At 41.4% G+C, this 14,101-nt stretch overlaps 2 long non-coding RNA genes across 2 annotated transcripts in view; one reads left to right on the top strand and one right to left on the bottom strand.

Moving 5' to 3' along the window:
* The first annotated feature begins 2,120 nt into the window (after nucleotides 1-2,120).
* LOC144376187 (uncharacterized) lies at nucleotides 2,121-4,266 on the top strand. Its single transcript, XR_013436382.1, has 2 exons — nucleotides 2,121-3,755; nucleotides 3,981-4,266. It is a non-coding gene; the product is annotated as an uncharacterized LOC144376187 (long non-coding RNA).
* A 54-nt stretch (nucleotides 4,267-4,320) lies between these two features.
* The window catches only part of LOC120884224 (uncharacterized), a 30,826-nt gene continuing 21,045 nt past the window's right edge, over nucleotides 4,321-14,101 (bottom strand). The window contains exon 4 of the long non-coding RNA XR_013436383.1: nucleotides 4,321-12,336. This is a non-coding gene — a long non-coding RNA (uncharacterized LOC120884224). The remainder of the gene's footprint in view (nucleotides 12,337-14,101) is intronic.

Genomic DNA, 14,101 nt, shown 5'->3' with positions numbered 1-14,101 from the left:
CTATCCCTCTCTCCGTATCTTCTGTCCTCCTATGATGGTGGTATTTATGTAGTGGATGGGCAAATCTAATTGCAACTGAAGCCCCTGCTTCTTCACTGCATGAACTCAGGCCAGACCCTTCCCTCCTCTAGAATATATATATATATATATATATATATATATATATATATATATATATATATATATTCTTGTCTGATCAGGAGGCAGGGCCAAGAATGCCATGTCTATTTCTGTGGATCTGGTGCCTTCACCAGGCTCCCATTCAAGCCCACCTCTAATAGACACAGCACCTCACAGATACTTTGGGGATCCAGCCCTGCCCCCACATCCATGCAGCTGAGAGAAGCTGATACTACTCTCTGGCTTTGGGGAGATGGGACAAAAGGACCACACATTTGAGGAAGGATGGGAGACCTGGGCATGTATTGTGAGGCACTGTTTCTATGCCTGTGCCAATGATAACACACACATGCTATGAACACAAGGCCAGGCTGCACCAAGCAGAGTACATCTGCACCCATCCTGGGCAGACAGTAACATGGAACCCTGAAGCACCACCCTGACCAACTCTACCCAGCCTGGAAAACTATGTAGCATCTACCAGAAGGGAAGTTCCTCTTTAACCATTCACTGCACATTTGGGAAACTGAGGCCCAGTGTCAGATAGGGACTGGCCCAGAGAACAGGACAGAGGCACACTCCAGAGGAAAAGGCAGGATCATGACTTCCTAGTTCAGGACTCATCCATCTCCCATAGGATTTCCTTTGGAAAAAGGACTTCCATGATTCTGGGGACACTTGCCTGCCTTTTCCATGTAACAATATTTCTTTTCAGCCTCTCAATAGGTGCAATCATGTGGAGATCAGAGAGTAGGTCAGAGAAAATGGGGGCCCAGGAGGTGGAAGTAACATGGGAAAGGACAAAGATGCCAGGCATGGTGGTACATGACTACAATACCAGCAACTTGGGAGGCTAAGGAAGATCGCAAGTTCAAAGTTAATCTCAGCAACACTGTGACAACCTGTCTCAAAATAAAACAGAAAAACAGGTTGGAGATGTGGCTTGGTGACTATGCACCCCTGGGATCACTCCCTGAGACCAAAAAAAAAAAAGAAAAAGAAGAAGAGACTAGAGACCACACTTCTATGGAACAGGAGCAGCCCATCTCCAAGTACCTTGACTGGGCCCTGAGAATGGAAAGGGGAAAAGACCAGAATTTCATTGTTGGGAGGTCCCTAAGGTGCCCAGGGATGTGCTTACTCTCATCCCAAAGAGAACAAGGTGGGTGGCTCTGGGAGGTGAGGATATCCCCACTAATTACATTTCAACCCTCTTAAGATGCAGACGGAGAAAGAAGGCCAGGAAGGAAAAAGGTATTTTCAAAGTCACAAGGCAAGAGGCTAGGACTGTTTTTAGCTCTACTCTACGTGACATCCCACCTGTTTCCATATTTTATCTCTACTTTTGTGCATTACAGAGATGTGACAACCTGGTTTCTAAGTGTTATCTCACATAGGCAGGGGAAGGCTTAGAGACATGAAGACTTTCCAAGGTCACAAGAGAGGACAGGAAGAGGAGCTGGGTTTAAACCTAGCTGTGTCTCCTCAGAGCTGGGACCCTGGCTACACCCAGGCCTGGCATGTGATGTGGGGAACTGTGTTAGGGTTAACTGTGTACACATATGGAAATGTCATGGAGTTGGAGGAAGGCCAACAGTAGCCCAGAGGGACAAATGTGGGTATACCTAGAAGAGGGGTCAAGTCAAGGGACCCTAAGACATGGCTATGTTGCTTTCAATCACACTCCCAGTGCCTTCTCTAGTGGTACTCCTCCAAGTGGAACTCCTCAAAGTAGCCCAAGGCCCACACTTGGTAACCCTGGGGAGGTACGTTCAGGAGAAACCATCACTGTGAGTAGTCCTGCAGAGCCCCACCACCTTCCCCCTCAGTATGGGGGAAGAGGCCTAAGGCAGGAGCAGCTGGGGGAGATTGTGATCCTGGTGTCCTGTCATGGTCACCCCCAAAGCAGGGATGTAGGTGAGGAAAGGGAGTGTCCAGGGTACATCCTGGGCCCCCAGGGTCATTTCCTGTTCTCTTAGGGTAGAAGCCTGGTATGAATGGTTTGTATGAGGTCTGGGGAGCAAAGGTCACAAGGGGCAGAAATACCCTGAATGGAGGCCAGCAGGGGCTGGGGCTCCCTGCCAGCTACCACGCACTGTCTTCCATGTTTTCCACAGGTTATCCTCCACAAGCACTGAAGCTGCAGCATAAACTGTATGTCAAGGGAGAAAGAGCCAGGGCCAAGCACCACTGGGCAGGAGCTGGGCCTCAGGGTAAGTGTGGGACAGAGGAGACTCCACTGGCAGAGCCTAGAGAAGATGAGAAGCAATTAAGAGCACAGACACCACCAGGACCACCTTCCTGGTAGGGCCTGGAGGTGGAAGGCAGAGTCCTACACCATGAGGAATCTGAGCACCAACTCCTCACCCATCCCCACCCTCTCTGCCAGCCTCAGCCTTGGACTCATGCAAGATCACTTTTCCCATATTTGTGACAATATCAGAACAGTGACACAAACACTATTTCACTTCAATTTTTCAGATGATTTGCATTCTGCCATCCAACTGACCATAACTCCTAGACCCAGGTGTCTAGGTGTCAGTGGCCTGACTGTCCTTCCACACACTCTCTTACACATCATCAGGATTAGTAGGGCTGCATTTAGCAGGAACTTTGCCAATTGGTCCATTTTTCTGGTACTTGTGTCTCAAGGAACACACCCAGACTATGAAAGCAGGTGCTGGGGACCCAGGGCCTCATCACCTTCCAGTGGGACCTGGTTTCCACATTCATTCAGCCTTTCAGGGCTATAGGACCTGGACCTCATTCACTCTTGGAACCATCACAAGGATACCACAGAAAATGAAGTCCTGGCTGTCCTCACACAGGGACCCTCCTGTGTGGGATGAGCCCGTTTTTCCCATCTCCAGAAGGTGATGTGCTGGTGGGACTCAGGGGATAAGCTCCTAATGCACGGAGCTGCCACCTCTGCTCAGCTAACAAACTGGCCTGAAGCTGCTGTGTTTCTAACTATCCCCTCAGCAATTCCACTGTGAACTCTGCCAGCCATTGCTCTGCTGGGGCTCTCCTGTCCCTCTGTGGGACAAGCCCCTATGTGCTTTGGATATTGCACTGAACTCCATCACCAGACACTTCTGGTGGGTCAGTTTGGCACTGACTCTGTTTCCTCAATGTCCCAACCAAGAAGGCACAGGTGGCTCCAGAGGTATATGATACCTGCACAGTATCTCTGTCCTGGGCATACTCCCTGAAGAGCTTAGAGGAGACTCTGGAGCCCGCCTAACTCTATGACTCCCCCTCTTCCATGTCTACCATCTCGAGTTTCTCCACCCAACAGGAAATGGACCTAATACTGGGAAGGTAAAGCCTGCCCAGGGTGACAGGGTCACATACAGCTGAGTCCTGGAACTGAACCTCTCTGAGCTTCAGCCTGCTCCTCTGAACTGTGGGATGCCAATAAAACCAACATCATGGTAGGAAAGGCAGGCCTCTCATACTGCTGCCCTCCCTCTTCCTTTTTGGGTGTCTCCTCACTCCTTAACTTGCACTTGCCTCACTATCCACTTGGTAATATCCACAGCCACGTCACTATGACAGGACTCAACATGGAGGACCAAGGCCACCAGGCCCAGCATTGAGAGAAAAACCTGGAGTCCACGGAGGATCAGCAGAAGGTAAGAAAAACTTAGGTGGGGGCATATGAGTGTGTCACAGTGGGACAGGGATGGTCATGCAGAGCATATCATCCAGGAATGGGCGGGGCAGGAGCAACTGTCACTGTGTGCATTCTAGGAACACTGCCAGGGTGGTTTGTGGGTGGAACTGTGTGAAAGGCAGTGGGAAATATATTATCCCTGGAAGGAACAGGGATAGTCTCTTGATCTGTACTCCTCTTACAGCTGCAGGGCAACCTCTGGTGCTTGTGGAAACTCCAGCTCAAGTTCCACCACGTCCACTACCTGAGAGAGAGCTGGCGCTAAAACACCTGCAATGGCACCTCCAGACCAACAAGCCCTGCTGGCCCCTCAGCCAGCACCACTTACTGAGACCAACCCAGAGTCTCCCTTCCTCTCCCCTGCCATTTATTTATTCCTTATTTTTATTTTCTGTGTTTATTTACTTTTGCATAATTAGCTTCTTTCAAAATTGAAATTTTTATGTTTTAAAATATTTCGTTTACTGGCATTGAGTACATTCTCTAAACTGTGCACTGGTCACCACTATGTAGTTCCAGAATATTTTCCTGAATTCGGTATCCATGACCACTGCCTCCCCCACCCTCCTGCTAGTCCCCAGCAACCCCTCAGCTTTCTAGTCCTGTGATATGCCTAGTCTGCATTTTTCAAACCAGTGCAGTCTGATTTCTCCTGGGCCATATAATGTTGGAAAGGACTATTTAAGTTTCTTTAGATGGGTAAATGCCATTCAGGTCTGTTTTTTTAGTTGTTAGTTTTTTTTTGTTTTGGGGGGAGGTTGTTTGTTTTTTGTTACTGGGGTTGAACCAGGGGCACTTTACCATTTAGCTACATCCATGGTCCTTTTCCTTTTTTATTTTGAGACAGGCTCTTGCTCCATTGCTGAGGCTGCCCTAAACTTAAACCCATTTGCTCAAAGCAGTGTTATTTGGAAATACAAAAAAAGAAAAAAAAAAACCTCTTGTATCAATGCCTAGAGAAAAGAAAAACCCCTTTGTACCAGTTACACCAGGGAACACATCCAGCAGGGAAAAGCAACAATGTCCAGCTCCATGTCTTTAAGAAGGTAAATCTCAACACCAGTGCTGAACAAAACAGTATGCAGAGACATCATTTATGGTAATAACAACGAGCCAACAAAATAATAAAGCACTTAGAAACTTATGTATCACAATAGACTGTAATGATAAGATAAAGGAAAAAAATAAGAAAACTCCAGCTCAACTTCCATAACCACCTCCACCATCTGACAGAGCACCAGGGTCAGAACCACCTTCAACAGCAGCTTCAGGCCTGTGGCTCCTAGTGGCCCCACAGCCAGCACCACCCACTGCATACCCCCTTACACCTGTTCCAATCCCAGAGTTGCCCTTTCCCTCTCCACCCTTTTATTTTCTTCCCTTTTTATATATTTTTATTCAAACTAGTTTATTTTAAAATTTAAGATTGTTTTTAAAAATATGCAGCTTAGTGGCTTTAAGTGCATCCCATTACCCTGTATTTGGTACCCACACCCATTCCCTCCCTTCCTCCCTCCTGCTAGTCTCCAGGGAACACTCATCATTCTCTCCCCATGATTTGCCTCTTCTGGGTTTTTCACATCAGTGCAGTCTGACTTCTGTTTGACCACATATGTTTAGGGACTGTTTATGCTTGAATTTCCTTTGAATGGTAAATCCCATAGAGATCTAAGATTTTTAGGTTTTGTATTATTTATTTTTCTTTTATTTGTTTCTTTTTTTTAATTAGTACTAGGGATTGAACCCAGGGGGAACTGAACACAGTGCCACATCCCCAGTCCTTCTGTTTTCTGAGATAGAGTCTCACTACATTCCTGAGGATCCCCTCAAGTTGGGGAAAATGGCCTCCAACTCTGAATCCTTCTTCTTCAGCCTCCTGTGTCACTTGGGTATCCTCCTGTGTCAGTTGGGTATAATTATGTCACCCAACCAGCAGGTCTAAGTTTATATGCAAAAAGAAAAATTATTATGAAAGATTTTCATGACATTGAAGTTGAAAGTATTTTTTTTTCTGACTGAAGGGTCAGAAGTCACAAAAAAATGACTGACTCCTTATAGAAAAACAAGAAGAACATAGATACTTAGACAAATCACAATTAACAAAGTGTTCCTAAAAAATCAAGACCGATAAAGGTTTAATATCCCAGGGACATGAAGAACTTCATGTGTCAAATCATTTTTCTAGTGGGACAAAGGACAAATTTCCACAATTCAAAATAGAATTACTGCACATAGTAACTGTTAAAGATGCTCGATCTCTGAATGTCAACACACCAATGTTGACACACATATTACTGAGATGTTTTTTGTCCCCATTGAGTGGGCAGGTTTTAAGGCTGGTGCTGAACAGCCCTGGTGAGAATACAAGAGACAGAGGCCTTGGCAGATCCCCTGGGAGATATGGCCATGGGGACTCCTCTCAGAATCATTTGGAAGCCAGAAGAATCAGGGAGGGAAAAGAAATCACAGGCATCCTAACCAGGAAGGAAGAAGGAAGGGCCGCCTCTGTTGGCAGAGGACAAGTCCTCTTCATAGAACATGCTACAACCTTCTCCAATAAATCTGTTAGAACTAATTAACAAGTGCAGTCAAGGTTCAGGAAACACGATCCACCTGAGAAAATCAGATGCATTCCCATGTCCTTAATAATCAACTATAAAAAATAATAATATTCCATTTACAATGGCACCAAAAGAAACAAAATACTTAGAAATAGAGTGATGCAAATGTATTCAAACAAAGCAAATTTACTTGTTTCATAAAAATTATAAAACGCTGATGAGAAAAACTGAAGACATACATGGATAAGAAGATACAGTGTGCTTATGGATATTGTTAAAATGTCCAGGCTACTCAAAGCAAGAGATTCAGTGACATTTCTGTCAATCTATCAAGGGCAGTTTTCCTTAATATGGAAAGAAAATCCTTTAATTCACATGGCACCAAAAAAAGACCATGAGTGATCATCTCCTCCTAAGACAAAAAGGTCAAATGAGAGGCATTACAGTGCATAATTATGAGTATATTGCAAGACTCTAATAATCCAGTCAGATACCTACATGAAAGCTGACACAAAGAAGAGAACAGAGAATTCCACATGAATATGGAACAAGGAGAGAACTCAGATACAAACTCACGCACACAGAATCAATTACTGAAAAGACACCAAAACACACAATAGGGAAGGGACTCTCCCATCCATGTATGTTGCTGGGAAAAGAGGATATTTACATGCAAAGAAATGAAGCTGAACCTGTATCTTAAGCAGTACATAAAAGTAAACTAAAAAATGGATTAAAGTCACAGAGACAAATCCACATAAATCTGATTCCTGACCAAGGTGCCAAAAGCGTACCTTGGGGAAATGACAGCCTCTTGAGCAAATGCTGTGGGGAAAACTGAACAGCCTTATGTAGAAGAGTGAAATGAGGTCCTTATCTTTCACTCTGCACAAAAATGAAACCAAAGTGGATCAAAGTCTTAGGAATTAGTCCAGAAATAGCAAAACTGCTACAAGAAAACATAGGGGCACCATTCAACACACTGGCAGAAGCACTGACTTACTTAATAAGACCCCGAAAACTTAAGAAATAAAAGCAAGAACCAATACATGTGACAGCATTAAATAAAAAAGCTTCTGCACAGTAACAAAAAAATTAAAGAGTGTGAAGACAGCTACAGAATGGGAGAAAATGTTTGCCAGATACTTTTCCAACAGGGGATTAATCACCATAATATATAAAGAACTCAAAAAAAAAAACCCTGATAAACCACTCAGTAAATGGGCAAAATATCTAAAGAGACATTTTGCAAGAGAAGAAATTCAAATGGCCACCAGATATACGAAAATATGTTCAACATCCTTAGTAATTAGGGAGATAGAAGTAAAAACTACACTGAGATTTCATACTACCACAATCAGAACAGCAATCATCAAGAATACAAATAAGGATAATTGTCGAGGATGTGGGAGAAAAAGCATGTTTATACATTGTTGAGGGGACTGCAAATTAGTACAATCACTTTGAAAAGCAGTATGGTGATTCATCTAAATGGAACCACTGTATGGCCCAGCTTTCCCACTTCTTGGTAGTTACATAAAAATACAAAATCAGCATACTACAGTCACGTGCATACCAATGTTTACAACAGCACAATAGCCAAGTTATGGACAAATGAATAAAGTAGAAATTTGGCCAAAAAGAAAAATATAATTATTTGCTGGTAAATAAGTGGAACAGGAGAACATCATGCCAAGTGAAATAAGTCAGACTCAGAAAGTAAAGGTCAAATTCCTTCTCTCATAAATGAACGTTAGGGTGGTATCTTCCAAAAATAGAAGGGAAAGGTGTAGAAATAGAAAATCAAGGGTGAGGGACGACAAGAGAAAAGAGGAAGAACTAGGGAATAAAGTTGATCAAATTATACTATGTGCATGTGTGAATATATCTCAATGCATTCCACTTTATATATAACTATATTTCATCAATTTAAAAAATCAATGAGAGACTGTCAAGATGGTGGAAGGAAGGAAACCAATAATTCCCAATCTCCTCAATGCACAGAAAGGAGGCAGTGAAGGAAAACCAGAATTGTGAGATGGGTGAAAACTTAAATATTCTAAGACTCAGTATTTCAAAGTCCAAGACCTAGAGAGATTTGCAGACTGGTTACCACAGTAGAAAATTAGCACACAGTTCCCTGATCCCAAAGCCAGACCAGGGTGGGGTAAGGGTTAAGGGGCAATAGAAAGAGAAAGGGAGTAGAAATTTACTTAAACTCACCCACTAAAAACATTAGGAAAGGCAGATAAAAATTTAAGTGTGATGGGAACAGCAGGGCCCTTATAACAAAGGTTAAAACCAAATTGTGAAAGGAAAGCTGAGCCAGGGGTTCACAGCCATCTCATGATAGGACATCTTCCTATGTCCAGACAGCTGCAAATGAAACCAGAGGGAAGTCCCCTGGATTGGGACCTCATCGGAATAGAGCCAGAAAGAAATTCTAGAGGAACCACTAGTAGCCCCCAAATCACTGAAACTCCCTCCCCCTCCCCTTCCCCCAAAAGATGAGGAAGGGGCTGAGTGGACTGCGCTAGGAAGTACACCTAGCCCACCACTCTGCAACCCAGGCAAAGGTAGGGAGAAAAAAGAAAACACAGCAACAAGAACAAAAAAACTCTGTGCAGCATCCACTAACCCAGATAGTGACAAAGCAGCAAAGTAACTGTGGCTCTGAGCAGAGGAAAATGGATTCCTGAGGACCACAGCAGCACCAACCATGACATTGAGGGGAAGCACTGTTGAGAAGCCCAGGGACCATCCTCTTGACAGTCCATACCAGAGGGAAGCTTCAGACCCCAGAGCTTATAAACCAGAACTGGCCATGGGAGGGTCACAGCAAACAGGGAAGTGGCTCCTGTACCCCAGCAATCATGGGGGGATCCATGGCCAAAGGAGGATGCACACATTCTAAATGTCCAAACCCCAATGAAACCCAACCAAGATCCAACAGGAATTTTCTTTACCTGGCATGATTTTCTATAAATAACTCTAGTATCAACATTGAACATATAAATAACTTTTTCACTTGAATGATTGTGGTTATGCTAATAGCCAAGATTCAACACAATTGACTGTATTTTATCTACTGGTTTAACTAGAATCAATCTTCCTATTCTTGTTTTCCTTGCTCTATAGTTGCTCCTTTTACCCTTTATATTCATCCTCTTGTATTATCTGCTATTACCTCAAACACAAATACCACCCAATCTATTCCTCCTTCATTCCTTCCTATCTTCTTTTCTTTCATCTTTTTCTCCAATTTTTCCTCTTCCCCACTTTTAGCCCTCATTTAAGATTATAGCAATTTTAGTAAATTGAAGAACTAAATTTGACCTATTCCAGAACTTCACTACAGCTTAGACCTAGATTTGAGAAGCCGTGGACAACAATGTCAACATTGTGTTTCCCATAAGGTTGAATAGCAGGAGGCTTGGTTCTGAGTGATTGTAGTAAACAGGGTTTGGTGGCATTTCTCAAAGTGGTTTCACTTTGACTTAAAGTACCAATATCTGGATATTCACCGAACCCAGGGCTCTTAAAAGAAAGAAGCTCACAAAGTAGTGAGCTATCACAACAGATGTGTAGACATACCAACAATATGAAAAGGCAAGGGAACAAACCATCCCAAAAGCCCATAATGCTTTAACAACTGATCCCATCAACACTGCAGTGGAAGAAATGTCAGAAGAATTAGAGAGTTAATAGTTAAAATGCTGGATGAGCTAAAAGAAGATATAAGGAGTGAAATTAAATATGGGAAGTAAAGGATCCCTTGAATAAAGAGATAGAGATTCTGAAAAAAAAAGCTGAATGGAAATCCTAGAAGTGAAAGATTCAATAAGCCACATTAAAATTTCAATGGAAAACACCACCAGCAAACTAGACCACTTTGAAGACAGGTTGGAGACCTCAAAGACAAAGTAATTGATCTTGAAAATAAAGTGGACCATGAAGAAAGGATGTTCAGAGACCACGACCAAAGCAACATCACACTAACTACAGAGGAGCTGAAATGATTTCCTATAAGATTAGGAACAAAAGAACATGTATATTCAATATACTATTGGAAGTACTGGTCACAGAAATAAGAGATAACAAGAAAATATAAGGCATCCAAACAGGAATGAAGGCGGTCTAAATATCCCTGGTTTGCAAATGACATAATTTCATATACATAAACTCCCCTCATTATAAACATCTGGGCTGCAGGCAGCCCCTGATTTCCATGTCTCCTGGCTTCTCAGGGCTCCCATCAAGCTGGCTGCACAAGGAGGTAACAGGAATAGATTCTCTAAAGACGAATGTTGGTGGAAAGGAAAGAGGTTATCCCAATGTTGCTAAAACCCAACAAATAAGCCACAAAGTACAGAAGACATGGGGATCTTTCGGCATAATGAAAATAACAGCAATAATCAGGTAGCACTGTTGCCAAGTACCAAGCTGTTATGAATATTAATAATGTGCTGATGCAAAAACCAAATGCTCAGAATCAACTCTAAAACTGCAGAGCTCTCAGGATCAAGTCTGTGTTTCAAAACTTTTAGTTAATAAGAGTTTCTTATTATAAATTTATTTCTTAAACTGTGGGGAAAACAGGTGTCATAAAATTTAACCATCTTTACCATTTCTAAGTGTACTGTTCAATAAATATTAAAGACATTATTGTGCAGTAACCACCTCTGCCCACCTCCAGAACACTTTCTACTTGTAAAGCTGAAATTCCAAACCAACAGTGTACAAGGGTCCCCCCACTGATCCATAGCCATGCCAACACTTATTCTCTAGACTTCTTGCCAAGAACCAGCCTAACAGGTGCTCAGTGACACCTCATTTTGGTTTTGAATCTGCATTCCCAGCCATTAGTGATGCTGAGCACCTTTTCATATCTATTGGTAACCTGTCACTTCCTTTGGGAAAACGCCAAGGCAGGCCTTTTCCCCACTATTAGAGTCATCTTAACCCCTGTCAGATGTGCTTTGTAAATATTTCCCCCACTTTGGACATTGCCCTTTCATTTTATGGATGGATTCCTTTGCTTTTTGTTGCCCTGCTTGTTTAGTTTTCTTCTGTTGCCCCTCCTGTTGGTCTCATGTCCAAAAAATCATTGCTAATACCCATATCAAGAGATTTCCCCTCGGTTATCTTCTGAGAGTTTCAGGACTTGTATTTGAGTCTGTCTTCCATTTCAAGTTCCTTTCTGTGTATGGAACATAAAATAAGGGTCCAATTTCATCCTTCTGAGTGTAGGTGCCCAGTCTCTGCAGCACCGTGTACTGAGGAAACTGTCCTTTCCCTCTCATGCACTTCTGTCCCCTTGTCAAACATGACTTGACCCCATGTGTGGGTTGAAGTCTGGGCTCTCAGCTCGGCTCTGCTGGACTATGTGCCTGGTTTTGTCCCAGTGCCATGCTGTCTTGATATCCTGGCTTTTTTGAAATCAGCAAGTGTGATGCCTTGGAATTATGTTCTCAATTCCCTTTGGGGTGTTACTTTAATATCCTGCAATTTTACTGAAATTATTAGTTCTAACACTTTTCTGTGTGACATCTTCAGGGTTTTCTACATATATGTTATGTTTTCTTTGAACGGACATACTTTTATTTCTTCCTTCCCCATTTGGATGCCTCAATTTCATTTTCTTTCCTTACATGCTTCTGTTATAGAACTTTCAATACTATATTGAATGGAAGGGGAAAAGCAGGCATCATGAACATTTTGCGAATTTTAACAAATAAGCTTTCAAGCTTTCACTCCTAATTATGGTGTTATCTGTGGCTTTTCATGTCATATCTTTATTGAGGTAGTTTCCTTCTAGTCCAACTTTGTTAACTGTAATGTTTTTCCCTTCATAAGATGGTGCTGAATCTTTTCAAATGCTTCTTCTGCTTTGGCAGAGATGATGATATTCCCCCTCTACTTCAGTCTGCTAATGTGGTATACTGATTGATGGTCACATGTTGAGCCATCGCCATGTTCCTAGAATAAATTATACTTGGTCATGTTATACAGTCACTTTAAAAAGCTGCTGAATTGCACTTGCTAGCATTGTGAACATTTCTGCACCAGGATTCATAAGGGATAATGATCTAGAGTTTCCTTCTCCTGTCAAATCTATGTCTGGCTTCAGTACCATGTTATTGCTGGCCTCTCGGAATACATAAGGTATGTTCTCTCTCCTTTGAATTTTGGAAAAGTTTGAAAAAGAAAGCTGGTAATGCTTATTTAAATTTTTTAAAAATATTTTTAGTTGTAGATGTACACAATACCTTTATTTATTTTTTTGTAGTGCTGAGGATACAACCCAGTGCCTCACATGTGCTAGGCAAGCACTCTGCTACTGAGCCACAATCCCAGCCCTTAAACATTTGATAGACTTCTTTAGTGAAGTTATCTGGTTCTGAACCATCCATGTGGTTCATTTGGTGTTCTGGTTTAGAACTTTCCATCGGAAAGTTGTTTTGGATTACTAGTTTAATCTTTTGTGAGTTTTATTTTTCATTTTTTATGATTTATCAAGATTAAGTATTTAGAAGATGGTATGCTTCTTGGAATTTCACATTCCATACCAGTTATTCAATTTGTTGGCATATACTTTTTCATACTTTTCTCTATGAAAAAGAGAAAAAAATTTTTTGAGTCAAGGTCTCACTGACAGTGAACTCTTGGGCTCAAGTGATTTGTCTGCCTTAGATTCCTGAGTAGTTATGACTACAAGCATCCCCATTGTGCACAGGTAAATTTTTATGAATGTAGATAGTAATGTTCTCATCTTTATCTCTGATTTTAGTAATCTGAGTCTTTCTTTTTACTATACACCCAGATAAAAGACTTTCATTTTTTTTATCTTTTTGAAAAACTAATTTTGGTGTATCGAATTTGGAAGTTGCTTCATTTATTGAGAGATGTGAGATTTTAAAAATGGTACGCTCTAACAAAATGCTACAGTGAAATTTGGTAGAATATTAACAGATTAATTTGTTCTTAGATGTCATCATAAAAATTGAATAAGTACATCATAGCATGGCAACTTCAAAATGTGAACCAAAGCCCTTTGTAAATATTTATGTGCTATAGATTATGGTACTATAGAAATGGAATGAATTATTATATTCCTTTAAATATGCTCTCCAGGTATGCTTTGAAATAAATGACCCAATATACACTTATTAGATTTCTTCTTTCACATCATTTGTTGGCATTTTAACAATTCCTGACGTAAAGGTTAAAAGTGCAATGGAGCAAGGAGTATTTCCATAGAAAATAGAAAGTTCCTTTTCTCTTGCAGATGGCAAGGGTGAGATTTTGTCTGCTACAAAATTTGTTATGCCTAAGTGGTCCTGACAATGTTTAATTCCACAGGCCACAATATTCTGTCTCCTACAGTAGAGCCCAAATTTCACTGTGTTGCTATTGAATCCACTTAGAACATCTATGAAAAAAGCAGAAAAAGGGCTTTGATATGAAATAAAATTTTCATTGTAAGTTAGACTTCAGAGTATTTTTTTTCTAGAGAGATTTTAATTTGCATGAATCTGAAGGATATTATATGTATTTGCAAATTAGCTTTGTCTTTATTCAAATAATATAGTTTTTAAAAACTGAGGTGTTTGCTTTTTATTGTGCTGGATCAACATTCCAGAAACTTCATATTCATTTACTCATTAATGGCATTGTCCAATATTTATTGCTATAAATGTGCCTTGAATATGTTGGTTACAATACAGTTAAAAATGAAAATGGG

This window comes from Ictidomys tridecemlineatus, chromosome 3, assembly GCF_052094955.1.
Source record: "Ictidomys tridecemlineatus isolate mIctTri1 chromosome 3, mIctTri1.hap1, whole genome shotgun sequence".
NCBI lineage: Eukaryota > Metazoa > Chordata > Mammalia > Rodentia > Sciuridae > Ictidomys > Ictidomys tridecemlineatus.
Note: the sequence above shows the minus strand (reverse complement) of the source record. Positions and strands in the feature narration are given on the sequence as shown.